Genomic DNA, 13728 nt, shown 5'->3' on the forward strand with positions numbered 1-13728 from the left:
ATCAAATGAGATAATAAACATGAAAAGTCTTTGAAAAGAATGTCATTGATTTGTTCATTAAAACTATTCTGTTTTTAGCTTTGTATCCTGGGATGTTAATAGAACACCTTACACATAGTAGATATTTAATTAACATTTTAAAAATTCAGTTGAGTGTGTTCTTGGATAAAAGTTGGTATCTTTGAAAATGACTGTCCTTAAAATGAGTAGATTTGAATTAAAATCCTGGTTCTTCCAATTATTACCTATATGAACTTAGGCAAGTTATTTTACGTTTCTGAGTGTGTTTTCTCATCTGTAAAATGAGATAATTTCATGTATGTTTTCTCTAGATTCCTCTCCAGCTTTATAAGTGAGGTAATTCAAACAAGCATTTAAGTGCCTTGTGTCCAAAGCACCGTGCAAGTGATAAGATGATATAAAACAGTCCTTGCCTTCAATGAGTTTATATTCTTTTTTTAAAAAAAAACTTAAAACTAAAACTTAAATGCACAAGAAAAGAAAAAGAAACATTATAGACTTAGATACTAAAACTTAAATACAATTAAGAAAAGAAAAAAACATTGTATGTACACAGCAAAACATAAGAAAGGATTCAAAATATATAGCAATAAATTTCCATTTCAAGAAAGCCTATATAATAAATACTATATATTGTATTCAGAGCTACCGGTCTTTGTTTTCTTGTAAGTTTTCTTTTGTTCTCTGCTGTATGCTTTTTATTTTGTGTCTTTTTTCCCCTTTTCCTCCCCACCCCACCCCTCATGATATATTTATATATGGGTATGGATATGGATATGTATATATACACACACATACATACAGATGCATATTCTTAGATATCCATAATTATATACAGACATACATTCACATACATCTATATAAAATAGTATTAGCTTATTCTGTTTCTCTTCTTTCCTAAATCCAAGTCTTTACATATTTTTATAAGTCCTCCAACTCATTTCCTACACAGCAATATTCCAACCTTATACTGCCCAGTTATTTTGACTACTCTAAAACAATATTGATGAATATTTCCCTATATTTCTCTTGATTAAATCTATTTTAGCTTTAACTTTGAGACCATGATTACTACTGCATTTTCCCCCCAGTTCTACTCCTGATCTTTATTTTATGTTTGTTTGTCTCTTTAATTCCTGTTTCTCCTGACTCTACTTCTACTCGCTACCTTGCCCTCTTATTACTTAACCTACCCCTCTCACCAAAGATCCCTCCCTTATACTCTTCCCCAACTCTTCCTCCTTACCCTCTTGTTTTTCTCTGAATTTATGTTATGAAAATATTATTGCTGTTTTGTCCCATTCCCATTAATCTAGACACCCTTCTACTCCCCATCCTATTCCCTCACCCTCTTATTTCTTTATAAATTTAGAAGACTTTTTCCTTCTAAATGTATATATTTTCCCTTTAACCTAGATGTGATGTGAATTCCTCCCTAATCCTCTTCCCTTCTCCCTATCCCCTTATCCTTTTATGAGTTTCTGAATTTAGGAGGCTTTTGTACACACACACACACACACACACACACACACACCTCTTTAACCCATTCCTCATGAGAGTAGGGTTCCAGAACAACCAGCCATCTACCCCAATCTTTCAAGCTACTCAATTATTAATAATCACAAAAAATATGTTTTATGTTTTCTCATACAAAAATTAAACAGCCTGTCCTTATTTTTGACTCCCTTGTCTTTCATGTATACCTTATATTTCTCTTGGATCTTACATGTCAATTTTCTATTAAGCTCAGGTTTTTTTGCAACAAACTTCTGAAAGTCTGGTAATTTATTGAATGTCCTATTTTTTTTCATTCAGGATTATATTTAACTTTACTGGGTATGATATTTTCAGCTGCAACCTCAGTTGCTTTGCTCTTCAATATATATTGGAAGACTTGCAGTCTTAGTGTCACTACTGTTAGATATTGTGGGATTCTAATTATGCCTTTGTCATCTCCCTTCTTCATCTGTTCTCCAGATCACTTGTTTTTCTTGTTTCATATTCTCTTATACTTTTCATTCTTTTTATTTTTAGTTTTCAATATTCACTTCCAAAAGATTTTGAGTTCCAAATTTTCTCCCCATCTCTTCTCTCCAATGTCCCATCCCTTCTATCACACCCCTCGCCCCCTTTCCTTATCCCCATCTCCTTTATTTTCTTGTAGGGCAAGATAGATTTCTATACCCCATTACCTGTATTTCTTATTTCCCAGTTGGATGTAAAAACAATTTTTAACATTCATTTTTAAAACTTTGAGTTCCAACTTCTCTCCCATCCCCACTGAGAAGGCAAGCAATTCAATATAGGTTATATATGTGTAGTTATGCAAAAGACTTCCATAAGTTATATAGTGAAAGACTACTAACTATATTTCCCTCCATCCTATCCTGCTCCCCATTCTATTCTTTCCTTTGACCTTGTCCCTCCGCAAAAGTGTTCACTTCTAATTACCCCCTCCTCCCATTTGACCTCCCTTCTATCATCCCACCCACACTATACTTATTCCCTTCTCCCCTACTTTTCTGTAGTGTAAGATAGATTTTCATATCAAATTGAGTGTGCATGTTATTCCCTTCTTAAGCCAAATGTGATGAGTAGGCTTCACATTTTCCCTCTCACCTCCCCCTTTTCCTCTTCATTGAAAAAACTTTTTCTTGCCTCTTTATGAGAGATAATTTGCCCCATTCCATTTCTCCTTTTCTTCTCCCAATATATTCCTCTGTCACCCCTTAATTTTATTTTTTTAGATATTCCTCCTATTCAACTCACCCTGTGCCCTCCGTCTATATGTATATAATCCTCTCCAGCTACCCAAATACTGAGAAAAGTCTCAAGAGTTGCAAATATGATCTTTCCATGTAGGAATGTAAACAGTTCAACTTTAGTAAGTCCCTTGTGATTTCTCTTTCCTGTTGACCTTTTCATGCTTCTATTGATTCTTGTGTTTGAAAGTCAAAGTTTCTATTCAGTCCTGGTCTTTTCATCAAGAATGCTAGAAAGTCCTGTATTTCATTGAAAGACCATTTTGCCCCCTGATGTATTATACTCAGTTTTGCTGGGTACATGATTCTTGGTTTTAATCTTAGCTCCTTTGGCTTCTGGGATATCTTATTCCAAGTCCTGTGATCCCTTAATGTAGAAGCTGCTAGAACTTGTGTTATCCTGGTTGTATTTCCACAATACTCAAATTGTTTCTTCCTGGCTGCTTCCAATATTTTCTTCTTGACCTGGGAACTCTGGAATTTGACTACAATATTCCTAGGAGTTTTTCTTTTGGAAGTTTTTCAGGAGGTGATCGGTGAATTCTTTCAATTTTACCCTCTGGTTCTAGAATATCAGGGCAGTATCCCTTGATAATTTCATGAAAGATGATGTCTAGGCTTTTTTTTTTTTTTTATCATGGCTTTCAGGTAGTCCCATAATTTTTAAAATGGCTTTCCTGCATCTATTTTCCAGGTCAGTTGTTTTTCCAATGAGATATTTCACATTGTCTGCTATTTTTTCATTCCTTTGGTTTTGTTTTATAATTTCTTGATTTTTTCATAAAGTCACTAGCTTCGATCTGCTCCATTCTAATCTTTAAGGACTGATTTTCTTCATTGAGCTTTTGGATCTCCTTTTCCATGTGGCCAAATCTGCTTTTTAGGGCATTCTCATTAGCTTTTTGTATCTCATGCCATTTGGATTAGTCTATTTTTTAAAGTGTTATTTTCTTCAGCATTTTTTTTGGGTGTCCTTTCGCAAGCAGTTGACTTGTTTTTTCATTATTTTCTTGCATCACTCTCATTTCTCTTCCCAATTTTTGCTCTACTTCTCTTGATTTTCAAAATCCTTTTTGAGCTTTTCCATGACCTGAGACCAATTCATATTTTTCTTGGAGGCTTTGGATGGAGGAGCTTTGACTTTGCTGTCTTCTGTTTGCATGTTTTGGTCTTGTCACCAAAGTAAGATTCTGTAGTCTGATTCTTTGTCTGGGTTTTGCTTATTTCCCCAGCCATTTACTTGACTTCTGAGCTCTTTGTCAAAGTAGATCTCTGCTTCCAGTCAGCTGCTCAATTCCCCCCCCCCCCCCCAATCTGTGGGCCTAGAGCTCCAGAAACAGTTGTTGTCTCTGCCCTTGCTGCTGCTGTGGCTGCTGTGGGTTCCTCCTCTCGCTTCCCCCTCTGCTGCCCTGGTGCTGGGGCCAGACTGCTCCACTCTCCTACTTAGGTCCCACAGGCTTTTTCCACTGACCCCCCCCTCCCCCAATTTGTCCTTGGAGTTTGGGGATCCTGAAGTCTGGAAACTACTGCAGATGTGAGAGATTCAGTCTCCCCAAAGCCTGCTCAAGTCCTGTCTGTGCCTGTGTGGCCCTCACTGGACTGCACCCTGCCCCCTGCGTGGCACGATGGACACTTTCAGGTGACCTTTCAGGATATCTTGGGCTGGAGATTTGCTTCACTGTCATTCTGTGGGTTCTGCAGCTCCAGAATTTGTTGAGAGCCATTTTTTACAGGTATTTGGGTGGGCTTGGGGGCAGCATTCTAGAAGGTGCATGATGTTACTCTACCATCTTGGCTCCACCTACTTTTTCATTCTTTATATTTTGTTTTATTATTTCTTGGTCTTATAACTTTGCTTGCTTACCCTTACCCAATTCTAATTTTCAAGGAGTCATTTTCTTCCTTAAGATTCTGGATCTCCTTTTCTTGTTGTTTCACTTCTCATAATTGTCTTGTTTTTCTTGGATTGTTTGTATTAAAAAAAATTCCTCAATCTCTCATCTGATTTTTAAAGTCTTTTAAATTCTATGAATTGTTTTTGGGCAGGTGACCATTTGACATTATTCTTTCGGGGAGGAGAAGCTTTTTTTTTTTTTTTTGCTTCAATATCCTCAGAAGATGAACCTTAGTCATTATTCCCATTGTAACTTTCTATAGTTCGGTTCTTTCTCCTTTGCCTGCTCATTTAAAAAAAATTGTAGCATCTTAATAAAATATTGTAATCACCTCTAGTCCTGGGATATAGGGGGTGGTGCCTCTGGCCTCAGATCCTCCTTCAGTTCACCCCTCTGACCTGGGACCAAAACCAAGAACTCTACCATCCTGTAGCCATCTGTGTCCCTATTCCACTGCTTCTGTACTCACCCCATGTGTGATGGTTTCTTCTCATGTATTCTTTCTCACCCAGAGCCACATCTCAGCAGCATAGCTGGGTCTGGGTGTCCCTTACTAGCAGAGGTGCCCTCAATCTTCCCCACACTGTCTGGGAGGTGAAAATTCCTGTGGCTGGGACTGAGGCTATCTCCCAACTCAGCTAGCCCCAGGGGCTTCCTGCTTGCTGTTTCAGAGGAACTAGACTGGAGGTGTTCACACTTATTAGGGATTTCTATATATCTTCTCTGGTTGTCCCTAAAGGACAAACTATTCTGCCCCAACTCTTTTTTTTTACCTCCTTCTGTGCTCACCATGAGGTGTTATTTTATCTTTTTTGTGGGGGAAATCTGGAGAGCTTGAAATTTTCTGACCTACTATTGCCATTTTCCCAGAATCCTCCCCAAGAAGCTTACCTTCTATTGCAAGGATATAGATGAGAAATAGGTAAGTATATACTTAATTGGAGGAAAGAGACACCATTTCTATATTCATTCCCTTCAAGCTTGAGGACTGTGGAAAAAGACTTTGGATCCTCTTAGGTTTTTTTTTTTAAACTCTAATGTCAGTCAGCATTTATATTGAGCCTATGGGAACAAGCTACCCCAATCCAGTTACCCAGGGGTAAGACAAAGTCTAGGATTTAGTTTCCTCCTCTAAGCTCTTTTTTTCTCAGGAAAAGCAGAATGGCTTCTTTGTCCCAACCCCAGGATACACTACTGATTTAGTAAGCTGAGTATCTAGGGGAGAAGAACATGGAGTGCTTAGTTGCTAGAGTATATTAAGGGAACTTGAGAACCTTCCATGACAATGTGTAGCAATCAGTCTATTCTGGAGAATATTCTAGGCCAGGGATCAGTTGCCTATTTTTGTATGCCTGCAAGCTAAGAATGGTTTTTGCATTTTAGAATACTTTTATCATATTCAAAAGTGAAAAAAACATTCTTTTCTCCCTGTTGTAAACTACCCAGAATTGAGTCTAGGCCATTCAGCCAGACTTGAGCTTGCTGAGTTTGTGGACATGGAGTTGTGAATAGCATACACTGGTTTAATGAATTACTCGTTTGTCCTTTCTACTTGAAGATGATGGATTATATCATGAGGTTGGGATCAAGGTAATGTATGTTCAACTATGGCTGATCAGTTCAATACAAGTTCTAAAGGATCTATCACAGGTTGGACACAAATAGTCTGTTTGCACATTTGGGATGGAGATGTATCTAGGTTTGCATATCTCATATTTCCATTGTGCTACAGTGATTCTGCTTTGCTCAGAGCACAGCACAGGGCATACCACACCGGCTTTAAATGCTTAGCAGCATCTATACATCCTCCAATCTTCCCAAATTGGTCAATCAGTGAATTTGAGTGTTGTACCAGGATGTCCTAGTGTCTGTCTATTTGCATGAGATGCAATATTATCGTGGAAAGAGCTAACATCAGAGATGTAAGATACAGGTTCAAATCTCAGTTATGCCACTTATTAATCATGTGATCATGTTATACCAATTAGCCTCAGTTTCTTTGTAAAACTGGGATAATACTTGTTATTCATATCTCCTGGTATTATTATGAAGATCAAATGAGACAATATATACAAAAACACTTTACAAACCTGAAAGTGTTACATAAATATAAACTGTTAGTATTACATAGGAATCATTTTCCTTAACAGATCTGACCATGGAAACTCTTCAATGGTTCCCTTGTTGCCTCTAGGATAGATCCTTAACAATTTGGCTACTTCCTACTTCTCCAGTACATTTTCTATTACTTTCTTTTATAAATTCTGTGATCTTGTCCAAAACATTCCTTGTCTTTCTCTGTGCTTTGCACAAATGGACTTCCATGGTTGGACTGTACTCACTCCCACCTTACTTTCCCCTTGTAGAGCCACTACCTTCCTTCCAAATACAGCTGCTGTTTTTTAAAGTGAAGTTACTTATCCCAGGTGATTAGCTAAGAAGCAGAAGTCAGGATTTCAATTTTGGTTCTCTTTATTCTAGTTCCCATACTTCCCACTGCACGATGTTGCCTCCCTCCTTTCAGTAATTTTTGTTGAGTCCTTTCAGTAACCCCATTTGGGGTTTTCTTGGCAAAGATAATGAAGTGGTTTGCCTTTTCCTTCTCCAGCTCATTTTACAGACAAAGAAATTGAGGCATACAGGGTTAAGTGATTTGTACAGGGTCACACAGCTAGTGAGAGTTCGAGGCCAGATTTGAACTTGGAAAGATGAGTCTTCTGACTTCAAGCTCAGCATTCTATCCACTGCACCAGCTAGGTGCCTACTTAAATATATTCTCACTGTCACTGAAAAATAATAATAATAATAAACAATAATAGCTAACTTTAGGAAGAGTGAATTCAAAATAACAGACAACTGAAATTATTGTTATTCATAGGACTTAGAGGTTGAAGGGACCTTAGAAATCATCTAATTTAACATCCTTATTTAGCATTTAAAGTACACTGAAGCACAGAAAGAAAATGACTCCTTAAGGAGATGCAACATTATAGTGTTGCTATATAGTGTTGCACTCCAGCCCCCGTATCTAATGTAGAGTTAGCTCTTTTTACTAAGGCCATCCCATTTACTTGTGCTGTTGATTCCATCCCTCCTGTGTCTATCCTTATAATCCTTCCTTTCTAATATTCAAACTTTTTACTTGCAAGCTCTTTCCCTGCTTCCTACAAATATGTTCAGGTCTTCTCCAACTTTACCAAAAAACAAAAGCAAAACACTTTACTTGACCTTACCATTACTCTAAGTTATCATCCTGTATTTATCTTCTCTTTCATAGCCAAACTCCTAGAAAAAACTGCCCACACTCACTGCTTCTACTTCCCTCCTGAACTCCTGCCAGTCCTTCATTAACATCTCAATACCTTGCAATCTGGTTTCCAATTTACTTAACAGAAATTGATCTCTTTCAGGTTATTTAACAATTAAAAGATTGCTAAATCTTGGCCTTTTCTCAGTCCTCATCTTTCTTTACTTCAGAATTTGATAGTTGGCTACCCCCTTCTCCTGAATACTTTCTCCAGCCTAGATTTTCTTGGAGAGAGTAGAAAGTATTCTGGAGGAGAGGAAAGTTAATTCATGCCAGCAAGTTGAGAGAATTGGTTGACTACTCCCTCTCCCCAGTAATTTTTCCTCCTTAGATTTTCCTGACAGAGTTTTCTTGGGGCTCTTCTTTTACCTATCTGCTCCTCTGTCTCTTGCTAAAATCACCATTCATGTGTTCTTTCTCTTAAAGAGTGGTTATTTCTCAACACTCTGTCCTGGGACCTCTTTTATGGGTTCTTTATCTCCCAGAGCAAACTTCAGCCCAACTTATCATTTACCTCATTACCAAGACCTAGTCAATATGGGAATCTCCCTTCCTGCCCTGCTGCTCACTTCTTCACACCAGGAACCCTCTGAATCAGACCCCCTAGAGACTCTATTCCACCTTCCAGAGGAGTTAACGCACTTATCTTAGAGACCAGCCCTGGGGTGGAGCTGCCTGGAGAGGAGAATATTAGTAGTCAAGTTAGACCCTTGTATCTGGTTGACTCAGAACTCCTGAGAATGTTTTATCTCATATAGCTAGTCATCCATTAGGACACCACACATTCACATGTTTTGAATGAGGGTGGGGCTGTGCAATGTCACCAGCCTCACCTCCTCCAGAGCCATCTGAATCCAGTGACCAGATATTCATCAGGATGACTGGAGATGACCCAGGATGCACTGGGAGACCTTGGCCCCTTTAGGCCAAGGTCTATGCAGCAGTACTTAGGGTGAGGTAACTAATGCCCATTCATTAAGTGCAAGTGATGTCATCATTTCTCTGATGGCATGTTTTTCTTTGGCAAAGAAGGATGAACACAACCCTGTGAGAAGATGCAGCTGCCTGGGTAACTCAGCTCCTTCTCTCCCCTTCCTTCTCAAAAGATGCCCAGTTGACTTGGGTTTTACTGGCTAGATCCCATCCCTTCCTTTCCCTTCCCTTCCCTTCCCTTCCCCTCACTTTCCTTCTGCACTCTGAAGCTCGGACACCACTGGTCCCCTGCCTAAGGGCTCTTCTGGACCCTCCTGCTAAAGAGTGATTATCAATATTGCTGATTCTCTCCTAGCCTAAAGTCTTTCTTTTTCTCCTCCCATGCCCTGGCTAATTCTTAAACAGGGCATGACTTGGACTTGACTTTGTTTTGAGTGAGGGAGGGCTGTGCAGATCACCAGCCTCACTTCTCCTCCACAGCCATCTGAATCCAGTGGCCAGATATTCATCAGGATGACTGGAGATGACCCAGAATGAGGCAATTGGGGTTAAGTGACTTGCCCAAGGTCACATAGCTAGTGAGTGTCAAGTGTCTGAGGTGAGTTTTGAACTCAGGCCCTCCTGACTCCTGCACTGGTGCTCTGTCCACTGCATCACCTTCAATGAATGGGTTGTCACCTCACGCTAAGTGAGTACCTGCATAGACCTTGGCCCAAAGGGGTCAAGGTCTCCCAGTGCATCCTGGGTCATCTCTAGTCATCCTGATGAATATCTGATCACTGGATTCAGATGGCTCTGGAGGAGAAGTGAGGTTGGTAACCTTGCATAGCCCTCCCTCACTCAAAACAAAGTCAAGTGCAAGTCATGTCATCATTTCTCTGACAGCATGTTTTTCTTAGGCAATGAAGGACGAACACGACACATTCACATAATGTACTACCCACTTCTCATTTTATCACTCCCTTCCCGGATCATCAATCCTCAAATATACATTATCGTCTCAACAGAATGTAAGCTCCTGGAGGAGAGAAACGACTAACTTTTACATTTGTATCCCAGCACCTAATACAGTATTGATGCCTCCTCAATTTATGTCTTCAGCCCCAGTCTCTTGAGCTTCAGTCTTAAATCACCAACTGCTGTTTGAACATGACTTATTATATATGTCACACAGGCATCTCAAACTCAACATATCACCAAATGGAACTCATCTCCTCTCCACTTTCCCCTTCTCCCCAAACCCATCCCACATCCTTTCTTTTTCCAGTTAAATATACCACCATCCTTGTCACCTAGATTGTAAACTTAAAATTCTCCCTGACTCTTTTCCTCACCCTTAATTCCATTCTTTTCTTGCCACTACCCTAATTCAGGCCCTCAGTACCTCTCACCACCACTAAATTTGTCTCCTGTCAAACTGATATTCCTAAAGCATAGTATTGATTACTTAACTCTGCTCCAAAACCTCTAGTGGCTTCCTATTTAGGGTAAAATACACACTCCTCTGTTTGGCATGTAGAGTTTCCCAGTCTAGTTCCAACCTAACTTTCCTATATTTTTGCATATTATTTTCCTTCATGCATGTTATATTCCAACTAAAATAGCCCTGAGCTTGTTCCACCTTCCATCTCTGTGTCCTTGCACGAGCTGTCCTACACACCTAGAATGGCCTTCCTACTCTGCCTCTTTGAATCCCCACATTTTTTTAAGGGTCTACTCATGCCACCTCCTATATGAAGCCTATCCTAATTCTCCTGCTATGTTAGTTTGTATGTTCTTTGAAACTGTTTGTGTATATGTTGTTTCCGTCCCCCATCAGAATATGTTCCTCAATTTCACAGTACCTGTGGATTGGGCACGTAATAAATTCATGTGGAATAAATGAATGAATATCACACAGGTATTAAGTAACAGGACTTGGTTTTGACAGCAAGTTTTCATGGTTCTAAGTCCAGTTCTCCCTTTATACCACATGAAGGGTGGTCCAGAGGTCTGTAAAGTGGGGTTCTGAAAGGTGTGTTTGAAACAAGAATGTCTTGTTCTATACCAAACCTTGTGGAATTTTTGAGAAAACATATGAATGAAACCTGGAATATTGGTTCTGACTGGGGCACAGTGGTTTCTGTGTACAAATGAGACAAATGATACAGGAAAGACATTCTTCTGTATGAGGTTTCATATATTGGTGGCCGAGAAACCTTGCAATAAGGAGGGCATTCATCAGTTTCTGGCAGTCTGTGGGTTAAGGGATGAATAAGGCCTCAGTCATTGACAGTATTGGATCTATATATTCCTGGTAACTCATGGCAGCCAGACAAAGCTCATATAATTAGTTGTAGGGATAGAACATTGAACCTTCTCAGTATAAAGGTCTGTTTAGAGCTGAGCTCTGGTTCCTAGCTTTTCTCCAAGTGTACCATGAAGTTCAGAACTTTCACAGCAATAAAAAGGGAAAAGGATATGTACAGGTGCACTCCACTTTATGCAATGTGTGGACTCAAAAAAATTGGGATGTGAAAGGAGGTTTTGAAAATTGTATCTTCTCTTGAATATATACAGGGAATGGAAAGTGACTTGTTTATTAATACAAATCACTGCCTTCATCCCCACCACCCAAACAGTTTTCTAAGTTTGGCATTTCTTTCTCACTCCACAATTTTTTCTTTTTTTGTAAACTGTGGCCCAGGATTCCTTACGGACTTTTTGATCACATAATATAGACTGAGTCTCATCTTGGAAGCTTAACCCAAAGAGGGTCAGTTTCTCTCCTAGGCTCATTATGCCACTACCTTAGAGTTTTACTTCAGAGAAATCTCCATAGGTTTTTCCCCAAATATGAGTTAAAGGTCCCTAACTCCCATAAAGGAGCTCAGTGTACAACTCTGACACTGGGTGTGAAACAGACTTTATTTCACCACCACAGAAATTGCATAAGACACAAAGGACTGTTAAGAAGCCCATGAACAGCTGCAGAAACACAGGAAGCATTCAAACATCCCACCCAGAAAGAAAATAAATTTTGTGGGATAGGGCTTCTGAACAGGCAATCACCTTTCCATGGGCCTACATTGTATGAGTTACAGATGCATTAGTAGAGGAGTTTACAAGGTACAGATATTTCACCCTCCTCGTGGCGTATTCCCCCATGATTTTAACAGCATGGTCATTTGATTGTTTGTGATCTGCTTTCTTTAAGAAGCACAGTTAGGGAAGTCTCTCTTAGAAGGCTAGTGCCCAAATGCTCTAAGTTATGAACACAAACCTGGAGTTAGTTATCCATGAGGCAATTTCCAAAGCTAGTAGTAGAAGGCTAGGTTCTGGGATCATGCTGCATAGGGTATTAAAAATTCCTCCTCCTCTAGGGAGGAATTTGGGGTTCACAAAGATTGAACCCAATTGCCCATTGAGGCTAAGCAGACATATACATGTCTACCTATGCCAGGTTCTGCTACAGGTAGCAGGCAACTAGGTGTTACACCTGTTCAAATCTGGACCTGAGTTCAAATCTAGACACTTAATAGCTGTCTGAATGTATGGTGCTGGGCAAATAGCTTTTTAAAAAAATTTATGTTTTCTTATTTTCTACAACCACTTCCATAAGTCTTTCTCCCCCTCCCTCTCCTCTCCCCAAGACAGCATGCAATCTTATATGGGTTCTACACATACATTCTTATTAAATACATTTTCACATTAGTCATGTTGCATAGAAGAATTAAAATGGGTGAGAGAAACCATGAGAAAAACCCAAACAAAACAAAACATAACATAAGAGAAAATATTCTACTTCATTCTGTTTTCTAGTTCCATAGTTCTTTCTCAGGATGTGGAAAGCATTTTGCTTTAGGTCCTTGCATTGTTATGAAGGGCCAAGTCTATCAGAAACAGTTCTTGCACACTGTGGCTGTTACTGTGTATTATGTTCTTCTGGTTTTGCTCATTTCACTCAGCATCAGTTCATATAAGTCCTTCCAGGCCTCTCTGAAGTCTTCCCATTCATCATTCCTTATAGCACAATAATATTCCATTACATTCATACACCACAATTTGTTCAGCCATTCCCTAATTGATGAGCATCCCCTCAATATCCAGTTCTTGGCCACCACAAAAAAAGAGCTGCTATAAATATTTTTTGTACATGTGGGATCCTCTTCCATTTTTATAATCTCTTTGGGATACAGTCCTAGAAGGGATATTGCTGGGTCAAGGGGAATGTACATTTTTGTAGCTCTTTGGGCATAGTTCCAAATTGATCTCCAGAATAGTTGGATCAGCTCACAGCTCCACCAACAATGAATTAGTGTTCCAACTCTCCCACATCTTCTCCAACATTTATCATCTTCCTGTTTTGTCATGTTAACCAATCTGATAGGTATGATGTGATACCTCAGAGTTGTTTTGATTTGCATCTCTCTAATCAATAGTGATTAAGAGCATTTTTTTCATGTGACTATAAATAGCTTTAATTTCCTCCTCTGAAAACTCCCTGTTTATATCCTTTGACCATTTATCACCTGTGGAATGACTCGTATTCTTGTACATTTCACTCAGTTCTCTATATATTTTAGAAATGAGGCCTTTATCACAGACACTAGTTGCAAAAATTCTTTCCCAGTTTTCTTCTTCCCTCCTAATCTTGGTTGCATTGGGTTTGTTTGTGTAAAAACTTTTCACTTTAATGTAATCAAAATTATCCATTTTGCACTTCATAATGTTCTCTATCTCTTGTTTGGTCATAAATTTCTCCATTCTCCACGAATCTGACAAATACACTATTCCTTGCTCCCCTAATTTGTTTATAGTATCAGTTTTT

This window comes from Notamacropus eugenii, chromosome 1 (genome assembly GCF_028372415.1).
Source record: "Notamacropus eugenii isolate mMacEug1 chromosome 1, mMacEug1.pri_v2, whole genome shotgun sequence".
Lineage (NCBI taxonomy): Eukaryota > Metazoa > Chordata > Mammalia > Diprotodontia > Macropodidae > Notamacropus > Notamacropus eugenii.